Raw genomic sequence first — 10,648 nt, forward strand, 5'->3', positions numbered from 1 at the left:
CCAGATTTCAATTCAAAACTAGCATTTGCATCTAAATTAGGATATTGAATGCACAAATTTTGATAGTGCGCATTAGGGGCAGCCAATTCTTTAATTTTCCTATTACCATTATTATTTTCATCCATGTTTTCCAACTTAACTATAGAGTCAAAGTCAGATTTAGAATCACTAATAATACTATCAATCAATTCAGTCAAAATTTCAGAAATTATGCTATCCCTAATTTTATGATGCTTTGATTCTTATTATTATGATAAGTTCTCTCAATCTCAGGGTTCAAATCAATTGATTTATCTTGCAAAGATCTTGTCATGCACTAATATACCAAAAAAAAAAATGAAAAACACCTAAAACAAATAAAGAAAAATAATAATAAATTTGGAAAAAAAAAAAAAAATCTTAGAAAATTAAAAAAATAAAAATAATGAGAAAGGGAAAAGATAACAATTAAATTCAAAAAGTTAACACATTTGACTCCCCAACAATGGCACCAAAATTTTGACACTACTGTCGAATAGCGCCAAAATTAATAAAAACTAGATTTTATAGTAAAGTGCAATCTAGGTCGTCTCCCTAAGAGTCAATAGAGTAAATATTTGAATTATAATTATGAAAAGGTAAATGATGGGGGGTTTTTTATGATGAAATTAAAACTAAATTAGAATTCAATAAATAGAGAAATTCAACTAAGAAAATTACCAAGAATGAGCAGCACAATCAATCACAACCCAATCACCTAAATTTAATCTTATTTGTCCGCAAAATACATTAATTTTATTCAACTTTATTATTCTAGTTTTATTATATATTTCTCAAACTATCATTCAAGAATTAAATAAGAAATTAAGTTATAGATTAATTGAAATCTCCCTTAACCCACAACCTAACAACTGTTTCATGTTTGCCACACCAAAAACAAAGCATGAGTAATCACTCAAGCCAAGTCAAATTACTCTTAAGTTACTATATCAATCGATTATAGTAGGTAAAACCTCAGATAAAATTTATAACCCAAAAATTACACAATAAAGTTACTCTAATCAGTAATAGCAATTAAAGCATAAAATTTAAAGGTAAAGAGAAGAAGAGCAAATTGAAATAAAGCTAGAATAAAATCTTCTTTGAATATCAAAGACTCTAACTAAAATTTAGGATTATGGTTTGTGATTGATCACACAAAAAAATTTAGCTCTTCATAAAACTAAAAATCAAATAATATAAGATGAGAAATTGAGAAATTATTGCCTCAATAGCTGAAGAACAGAACAAAAGACGCGATGCCCCTCTTTCTTCGTAAAAGTCATCAAGTCATGATTTATGTATCTCCCTATTTGCGTCTTCTGTGTGTGCTTTTATAGCAAAATAATAAAATTATTTTAAATAACCCTAATTAAAAACTACACTAAATAACCCAAAATAAATTTAAACAAAACTTTAAAGATTTAATTATTAATTTGATCTCCAAGCATGCCCATATTCTTCTTATCCAATATATTCTCTATCAATATCTTTCAAATTGAATTTAGAAAATTTGCACAAATAAAATAAAATTAAATAGCACCTGTGTAAAAATATTAAAGATATTATTTATATTTTAAAATAAATATTTAGTTAGTTAAAATCCCAAAATTGAATATTGGCTAATAAAATCAGATAATATCTAATTAAACTCAATTAGCCTCAAATAAATATTTAAAAGTCTAAATTAAAAGGATAAAATATATAAAATTATCATTTATCAGTGTCACTATTGTTGTCTCTATTTTTTAGAGTATAAGTATTTGCTCACTGAGTCCACTGTGAATGCATTGGGTTTGGGGTATTGGTGCCTAATCTTTCTAGAATTTATTATGCTGTTGTCATGTGAGAATAAATGTTGCTGAAGGAGGTGGAATTAGTTATGTAAAAAAAAAACATAAAATAGGGATAAGGCCAACAAGTACTAGCCCTTGTTCAGTCAAGAAATTGGTGATCTTTCTTGGTCATTTTTTTGACAACTTTTACAATGGCTTTTATGTGTTACTATATTTGTAGTAACCTAACAGAAAGTTGAAATCACTAGTTCTTTACCACCAAGTTAATGTATAACTTAATCTTGTTTGGTTTTGTTAAGGTTACAAAGTTTGCAAATGGAAACCATAAAAGAAGCACTACATGAAATGTGGTCACCAAACATGAAGAATGCATGGGGAGAGCTTATGATCATTTAGTTGCTACCATTAAAGCTGAAATGAAACCTTCCTCTTAGGCATTAGTATACATTATAGAATTGTGTGTAATTGCACTAGTAGTTGAATGTGTTTAATGCAAAAATTTTGATTCCTATTGAATTGTTTTGTTTTGTTTTATTATGTTGGTTTTGACTATTGGTGGTTCTATATTGATTTGTCATTAATAGAATATCTATCACACCTTAATACTAAGGTATGATCGGTATGGAATTTGCAATGGACTCACATTCCATAAGCCTTAATTATCTAGAAATTAAGCTGAATTAGCAATATATGCAAGTTATATATAATAGTAAAGTTCTAAAAGTTTAAAAGTTTTTGTAGAAATTTCAGTAGAGTCTCCTTATAGTTTGGAGCTCTTGAAATGTCTACAACAACAACAGAACCTGCCAACTAGACCAGCAAGGAGAGTAACTCCATTCTAGCAATTTTCATGATAACAAAATAAGATTAGGATCTAACTATGGTCTACGTGAAGCATTAACTTATAATTTATAAAATACAATATAAGATTTCACCAAAAAAGAGCAATCACCATTTGCGTCCTTTATCCAAAAAGCAAGAAGGGCCCTCAATGGTCAGTTGGAGGCGTATGGCTAGTTACAATATTTGAGATAAAAAATTTTACTAGTGAGTAGTGTCCCAATCCAAATTTTAGTAAAGAAAATATATAAATATAATAAATAACAAATTTCACTTCAAATAATTTAATGAAATAATGAATTATCTAAAATTGAAAAAAATAATGGTTTTCATAATAGTGTGATTGTGAATTTAGACAAGGTTGATAGAATCACATATGTATATTAATAATTTTACTACTCACAAAATATAAAGACTTATAATAAACATAGTTTGATAAAGTACTTTAGAAAATTTTCAAAAAATGATAAATTTTAACTTGAACTTCTAGGAGGGTTTATCGAAACGAATAATAAGCATGGACACATAGTTCACAAGGGTAAATAACCAATCAAGCGTGGACACATGCATAGTCTAGGAAGATAAGTAACTAGTCAAGCACAGTCAAAAGCCATGAAACAAGCATGGTAGAAGCCACAAACCAAATGTAGGCTTAAAGCCTATGAATATAAGCATGAATATGATACTCACAAATAACCATCTCTCCGTTCCATGTGCGTTCACCATTGCACGGGGCTAGTACCTCTTATAAGCACCCTGCTAGCCAGGTGTACCATAATATGCCAAGGGCTAACAGAACTGCCGTTAGCATCTAGCATTCCAAACTCAGTCCTCCTCAATAAAATCAAGCATATATGGAGCAAGAAAACATTTTTAAAAATGTCTTTATCAACTACCATTCAACCATTAATTTTCATTGCCCAAATTCATTTTCATATTAAACATGAAATTAAATAATTAGGTTGCAATAATGTAAATTGTTCATAAAATCAAGACATAATTATTATAGAAATTGAATTGAAATGATATTTAGACAACTTATAAAGGAATAATAATAAAAATTAAAACAAAGGAATTTTTAAAAACATTTTTCTAAAATTTTATTTGGAATGCTACCCACTCACCTAAGTTTTCAAAATCTTACAGTCAAATTTCCATAACTCCTTGCTCATTCCAATAGTGCCCAACATTAATCTAACACATAACATAACAATCGTCTTGTTATTATGAATATTTATAATTTCTTTAGGCTTTATTATAAACTTTAACAATCTTATTTCTACCCATAAATCTTTCAAATATATTTACAATTACCAAGCCACGAGAACATGCACCATACTAAATGATGAAGCAAGCATCCAATTAAAACTGATAATTTCCATCTTCTAATTTCTTTTACAAAGTTTTAGCTCAATATATACTAAAATAGTATCTAATACACACCACCCAATCATTTCTACCACCTTAAAACAATAATATAGGGAAGCAGAGCACTGTTTCGGTCATTGAATAAAGAGTTTTGGTCATTGAAGAAAGAGGAGTAAATCGCACAATAGACTAGAATCCATACTCACGAAAGAAAGAAGAATCAACATATTAGCTTGACCAACACATAGTAATAGCTGCTATTCACTCACACAACTCACGAACAGCATGAAAAGGAAAAAAACTACAATCCATACAGCCTAAGAGAAGAAGATAGAACAAACTTCATGGAGCCAAAAGAAGAAGCAAGATATTTAACTTTCTTTGCACATGGATGCTCAGTAGGTAAGGATGAAGGAAACTAAAATTATTTTTTTCTACTCACTACCGATAGCCCTTTGAGAGAAAAGAATGATGGAAAGTTGTAACCTCCTCCCTCCACCGTGACAATCAAACGAAGTTGGAGAAGAGGAAGAAGGTGACAACTAAACAAAGAAAAAGAAGAGGAAGACAACAAACCGATGGCCAAGAAAGAAGGAGAGTATTGCACACCTCTTGTTGATACAAACAACACGGTAACATGTAAGAAGAATTAGCAGCTCACTCTACTATGGTTGGCGAACACGAATGGAAAAGATGGCAGCAAACGAAGCAACAATAGTGAAGAAAAACCCCTAGCCAATAGTGAGCTCATAAAGTTGATAAGAATGGAAGAGATGAACCAACTATAAAAGCCTAGAGAAGTGTATAAGGGCGGTGGAGAAAAGAAAATGCAAAGCTCTATTTTTTATTTGTGTAACTGAGCTGAATCAGTGCAAAAGAAGCAATGGAAAAAAATTACAAAAAAGAGCACAAAAGAATCACAATGAAAGGCACAAAAATAAATTACAAGAAAGGACACAAAATTTTCTATAATTTAAAACCAAACTTCTACTAAAACAAATTTGGACTATGGATCCTTGCGAAAGTTTCTAACATAATTTCCTATAAACTACCCTTTTCTTTTTTTTTTATACAAACTACCCTTTTCTAATTGCTATAAAACTTATTTAAATAAAATACTCATTAGGGAAATATTTGTTCAATTTAAAATTTAGGGTCATTAAAATATTTTTATGGATATAAAGATGATATTAATTTATGTAATGATAAAAGGAGGGTCATGTTTTTTGGATTGGAGGTGTAATCCAATCCTAAAATAATGCCCCTATTTTTTTTAAAAAAAATGCCACTTTCTTAACTAGTTATAATCATAACTGGTGTATATAATATAGATATCTACACTGGTTACTTTTCAACCGGTGTAGAAATATAGATATTTACACTAGTTATGACCATAACTAGTGTAGATATATATCCACACCAATTATGATTTGATAATCGGTGTACATAATTATCTTTTTTAAAGAAAAAAAAATTTGATTTCCATTTTGAACTCTTATCTACATCGTTTAACCAAACGGTGTAGATATTACCAATATCTACACTAGTTGTGTAACCAGTGTCGATATGGATAGGGTTTTTACATTGGTCTTATCTACACCGTTTATACAACCAGTTTAGATAACTAATTTAACTAGTGTAAATAAACTTTTATGTACTAGTTAGGACCAAATGAGTCAATTGAATGAAGAAAATAGTTGTTTTTAATGGTGTCCTTTCTTTTCCTTTCCTGTAAAGTAAATCTAATCCTCTTCGGCATACAAAATTGCTGAACATAGTTTGATTACTTGATTGATTGATTAAATTAATATTTAAAATTTACATATTTGAATTTGAATGTGGTTAAGTGAAAATGTATGCATTCTCTGTTTTTACTATTTTTCTGGATATAAAACTGAATACCAATTAACTAAACAAAGTATTGTTACAACAAAACAAGACAAATTAACTCTAATATCCTTTATCATTCTCCAACTCAAGTACGAAGGTGGAGAATGATCAAGAATAAACAAATTATCAACTAAACTAAAAAAATAAATAGCCAAAAGGCGTGCATGCTTAATTTTTTTCCCTATACATGTGACTCGAATAAACGACACAGCTACTATGCACTAAAGCTCTCGTTGTTGGAGAAACTCTATTAAAAACGTTTATATTGATTTCTCACAAATTCAGAGTTATAGGGAAAGACTAAAGATCACCTCTCGCCATTGCTGGATGATTTTGCGTAATAGAACCCCTCCAATCTCACGATAAGCTTATTCAGTCTACAAGCCTCTATTTACAACCTACCATCAAGATTATTTTATTATTAATTTACACTAAGTAAATCTCTAAACCTAAATACAATCAATTGGCTTAGGCCACATTTAGGATATTTTATTATCCTTAATAATATCTCATCACTCAATGATATCTTAAACTAAGATATTAGATTTAAATCAATTTGTATATGTATATAAGGGTTAAAGTGTATTTTTATTTATGCATTTTGCTTCAAGGAGTGCCAGGCACCCTATACTAATAAGTGGGACACTTTTTCCCTTAAACTATTTTTTAGAGGAGCAAAATCCCCTGCCATTAGTGATCCATTAATAGAGGGGGATTTTTTCTCCTTTATAAAATAGTTTTAGGAAAAAGATGTCACATTTACTAGTACAGGGCGCCTAGTGATTCTTGAAGGAAAATATAGTGAAAAATGCACTTTGACCCCCTAAAATATGGAAATAACAATGAGATCTTGCAAAATGTTAAAATTATTCTCAAGTCCCTAGCAACCTTTCAGACATTAATGATTCTTTTGTGAAATAATAAAATACCCATAGTTTAAAAAAATATATTAGTGACCAATTTAGTTTAAGTAATGACTACCTTTTTTCCTAGCAATGACTAGAATGGAACAATTAATTACAACTTTTCTTGTGCAAATTTTTTATTCATTGAAGTCTAAATGTTGTAAATATCTTCAGTTTAAGTAATGACTACTTTTCTTCTGACAATGACCAAAACAGAATAAGCATTTACAAAGGGGAAGTTGTAATTGCTTATTTTGTTTGAGTCATTGCTAGAAGAAAAGTACTCATTGTTTAAGCTAAAGTAGTCATAGATATTTACTTTTAAGTTAAAGTGCATTTTACCCCCGTACTTTCCTTCAAGGAATGCTGGGCACCTTATATTAATAAGTGAGCTATTTTTCCTCCTAAATCATTTTTTGGAGGAACAAAAATCCCCCCTCTGTTGGTAATCTATTAACGGAGGGAGATTTTTACCCCTTGAAAAATAGTATAAAGGGAAAAATGCCTAACTTAATAGTACATGGTACCTAGCGCTCCTTGAAGGAAAGTATCGGGGCAAAAATGGACTTTACCCTGAATATAAATATATTATAATATATAATATATAATAAAATATCTAACACTAGTTTCTTCAACAATATCTCTGAAAGGATAACTTCCATCGATGTCTCTGATCAGGAGATTGATAAGGTTCAATGTAGTTAGTTAGACCATGCATAAAGATACCACCGCAACCACTATCCAGCTGTGGCAGCACAGATTCATTTGTCTCAAAATTATAACAGATCCAATTTATATGCTCTTAAAAAAAATCTTAGGAAATTTTAATTTCCATAGATAATAGTTATAAAATTAAATAATAATTATCTATATATGAACTTAAAAGGACTTCTTTATATTATAATGTTCAAGTTGTATTGATTCTATTATACTAAAATATTATTATAATTAACTATTGAAATAAATAATTCAAATTTTTTTAATTTGAAAATTCATTTATTCTTGTTTTTAATCACAAACATTGAAAATAACTAAGTTAATTGTTTGAAAGTTTGAATACTTTACAGGTAATTTGTATATCTACAAGTAGTTTATCATCCGTGTTGTAATATACATCATGTTCTGGTATTTTGCTGAATATATAAAGGATGAAATAGAATCATTAAGTTTGTGTAGAAAAAAGTAAAACTTTTTTTATTATTTACGGTGAGAAAAAATTGTTGACTGTTTAACCTCCTGCAAAATAATCTATAGCATGATATCACTAAACTACTAGTCGGCTTATTAAGGGGAAAAAAAAAACCCTAAACTAAACTATTAGCGGGGAAAATGTCCAAACATAACCAAATAGAGAGTGAAGCCCATAACAGTCCCAATGAACGAGAATATGCCTAAAGAGGACTCCTTAAGCAATTCCCACAAGGATTATAAGAATTTTTTGAAAGCTAGTTATTGAATCAGTCATAATTAATTGGTTAGATTATGGCTGAACCAATTATAATTAAATTGTTACGTATTTTAAATTTTGCATGTAACAAATGATTGTACAAACATCACAAAAATCTGCAATAATAATTTCTAGAAGCATAAATTTTAAAAAATCAAGTTCAGTTCATTATTAATTTCTACATATTATAGAAGAAATTATAGAATAAACAAACCGGCCTTGCATATATATTTGGTTGTAGCAACTGTACGTGTATTCTAATTAAGAAAGATGAGAGGTAGAGCATAATCAAGGCTTGATCTGGCGATAATTTGAAGACATTCTCTTTCTCATTCTTGGAGGAATGGAATTTGGTTGTCCTTTCTTTTGGGAGCTCATTTCCTACCTGTCAATTATAAAGAGCTTACACTCAAACAAACATTCCACAAATGTCCTTATTAGCCATGAATGGAGTTCAATTTACCTCCCCTTTGGTCTTCATCTCTTCTAACTTCTTGGCATCGCAAGGCATATAGCCCCTCTTATCTGTATTTCCAAAACAATGTTTAAAGACTTAAAGCCACAATACATATAAATCCCTTCAACTTTAGACTAGTTTTATATAATTCATCTTATCTCTAAGAGCTTAAAACTAACACCTTGATTTGTACAAGAGAATAATAAAATGACCTTGGAAGGAAGAAGTTAATCTTTGAAGGCATTCGGGAGAGCATAAGAAGATGCCTAAGATGTTACTTTTAAACTTAATTTTAATTTAAACATGAGAGGGTTATATGCAAGTTGCCAAATATAAGAGTTATATTATAATAGAAAGCTGAATCAAATACTCTTGAATGAAATATACGTCGCTAAACAAATGTATCAGATTACAGCAACTCTAATAGAGCAGAGTGATTCAACTAATACATGTTACCCAAAGTTCTGGGGTGATACATGGGTTGTCCGAAGAAAAAATAAAAATAATAACGAATCAAAAAACCAAGACTTTGTATGAAAAACTTGGACAACCAAGATCTCTTCTCAAGAATGAAGAATAAGCATTTAGTACTCATAGGGGTGGACCCATGTTGGTCCTTGGGGAACTGGCTTAGCTTTTATTTATTTATTTTTTGTTTCTCAAGGTTTCCCCACAGCTGGCATCCGTGAGATTAATTTTTTAAGAAATCTTAATGTTATTTAAAGGGTCGTCTTATCTCAAAGATACTTTTCCATACACAACTACTTGATAGGCCTGGTTTAGCTTTAAAAGAAAGCTCTAGGAGCACTCATGGCAATTTTATTTTAAGCTTACAATAAAAAATAACTAAACCAAACATTTTTTCTTCAAATAAATTAGGCATTCTATGTTCTTATGATTCATAAATGAGGTATGACCTTTGAAAATACTGTATTGTCCCTAATCATATCTCCTACATTTTTTTCCCTAATCACATGCATCTCACATGTATTTGACAGTTGATAACCAAAACACAATAGTTGAGAGAAAGTTAATTTTTAACATGACAAGGAGATGAAAATTAAAAAAATTAAAACAAAGCTAAATTATTGTCCAGGAATTGCAGCAAGTTAATCTCATCTCTCTTAAAAATCCACAAGGCTTGAGATGTGACAATGAAAACTGTACAAATTTATTTTTCTTTTTTTAAGAGAATACTTTTGTAACTTGGACAATTCCCCATGTTAATTTTAAGATTGACAGATTTTCCGCTATGATTATAGTAGTCAATTATATATACCTTGGTCCTTCATGCTAATTTTAACTGTTATAGTCTTTTATAATAAATTTTAGTAGTATTAGCTCCCTCTCCCTAATTTTCCATGAAAAAGAATAACCACTCGCTCCATTCCATTCTTCTAAATTAAATCGATTCACTAATTCTTTTCCTTAGTTTTTCTTCCATCATAATTAATTTGCGCATATTCATAAAACTAAAAGCAACTTTAGGTGCAGTTACATTATCTTAATTTATATTAAAGCTAGAGGAAGAAGATTTTCCCTGGACAAAGACTTCAATAAAATATATTTGTTTAACGCTGAAAAATAAAAGGTTAATGTACACATCTGCCTTCGAAGTTTTTATATAAGCACAATTGATATCCTAAAATATTTTCTGGCACAATGTTGACTCAATGTTTTTCAAAACAGTACAATTTCACCCTGCATTAACAAATTTAGATATCTGATCGTTGGTTGATCAAATTTTGCTTAACTGGCATGTCCACAATGCATCCATATTACATATTTAACTTGATTTGACTCTGATTTTTTAAAAAAAAAAATTTCCAGCTCTAAAATCCATTGTTCATAGATTCAACCCGGTACCCGCCGCTGATCCCATGGGCAAAATTGAAGCCTATAGAGCACATTAAAACCACGGAACTGG

Source organism: Prosopis cineraria, unplaced genomic scaffold, assembly GCF_029017545.1.
Source record: "Prosopis cineraria cultivar Desert tree isolate PC_DT_omini unplaced genomic scaffold, ASM2901754v1 PC6, whole genome shotgun sequence".
Classification (NCBI taxonomy): Eukaryota; Viridiplantae; Streptophyta; class Magnoliopsida; order Fabales; family Fabaceae; genus Prosopis; species Prosopis cineraria.